Raw genomic sequence first — 1,247 nt, 5'->3', positions numbered from 1 at the left:
TTTTAGTTTAGTTTGTTCTTTGTTCTTAATTTTCTTGAGCTTGATTAGTGCATGACCCGAAGAAAACATACCTCTTTTGTTCAATTAGATCTAGAAATTGAAAGAACTATTTCTAGATTGAGAAGATCACAACCTATTCTTGATTCTCATTTGGTTTGTAATTCAACAATGGAAGGTATCTTAGGACATGAGCATGTGCATAATGAGGGCCATGGGAATGGGAATGAGAATTTGCATGATGATGGCCATGTTAATAATGAATTTGAAGGCTTGCATAACCCTAGAGAGGAGAGGAGCATTAGGCAATTAACTCAACCTAATTGGCATGATAATCCTTATGGCTTATATGTTCCTCCTACTAATGTTCAATTTGAAATTAAATCCTCTTTGATTAATGCATTGCCTAAATTTCATGGGTTACCGGGAGAGGATTGCCATAGGTTTTTGCATACTTTCCTATTGGTTTGTGATACTATGAAGCCTATGCATGTAAATGTTGATGATGTTCAAGCTAAGGCTTTTGTATTTTCTCTTGAAGGTTTAGCAAAGGAGTGGTATTTCAACTACCCTTCTTATGTGAAAGTGAGCACATGGGCCGAGCTAAGAAGACTCTTCTTAGATAAATTCTTTCCAAATTCCAAGGTCACCAATTTGAGAAAGCAAATCTATGGGGTCCAACAAGGAGAGGATGAGAGTCTCTATGAGTATTGGACTAGATTCCAAGGCCTTTTGGCTAAATGCCCACACCATCAAATTTCTAGTGAGAATTTAGTCCAATATTTCTATGAGGGCTTGATTCCAAGAGACAAAGTTAACATTGATGCCGCTAGTGGTGGATGCTTGATTGACCTCACTTCCTTAAAGGCTTGGGAACTAATTGACAAGATGGCTTCAAGTGGTGCTCAATACTCTACAAGGGAAAAGAGAAATGTGAATATGGTAGGTTCCTCAGTTCTTAATGATTCATATGTGGACTTGCTAGCTGCCAAGATTGGGAGAATGTTGGCTCCACAAATATCTCAAGTGAGCAATGTAAGTACTTCTCAAGCACTTGTCCCTTATTCTTGTACTTTTTGTGACTCACCTATGCATGTAGAAAGCAATTGTCCTATTAAGTTTGAACAAGTAAATGCTATCTACAATGGAAAACAATCCTATGGTGGGAGGCAAGGGCAAGGAGCTTATTCTAATACTTACAACCCTTCATGGAGAGACCATCCTAATTTCTCCTATTCAAATCCAAATGT

The 1,247-nt window shown here is 37.9% G+C and overlaps 1 non-coding gene across 1 annotated transcript; it reads right to left on the bottom strand.

The window, feature by feature from the left end:
• Positions 1 to 648: 648 nt before the first annotated feature.
• LOC129301580 (small nucleolar RNA R71) lies at positions 649 to 755 on the bottom strand. Its single transcript, XR_008591045.1, has one exon. It is a non-coding gene; the product is annotated as a small nucleolar RNA R71 (small nucleolar RNA).
• Between the last annotated feature and the right edge of the window lie 492 nt (positions 756 to 1,247).

The sequence above is a fragment of the Prosopis cineraria genome, unplaced genomic scaffold, assembly GCF_029017545.1.
Source record: "Prosopis cineraria cultivar Desert tree isolate PC_DT_omini unplaced genomic scaffold, ASM2901754v1 PC2221, whole genome shotgun sequence".
NCBI classification, from domain to species: Eukaryota; Viridiplantae; Streptophyta; class Magnoliopsida; order Fabales; family Fabaceae; genus Prosopis; species Prosopis cineraria.
This window is presented reverse-complemented; position numbering and strand designations above follow the sequence as displayed.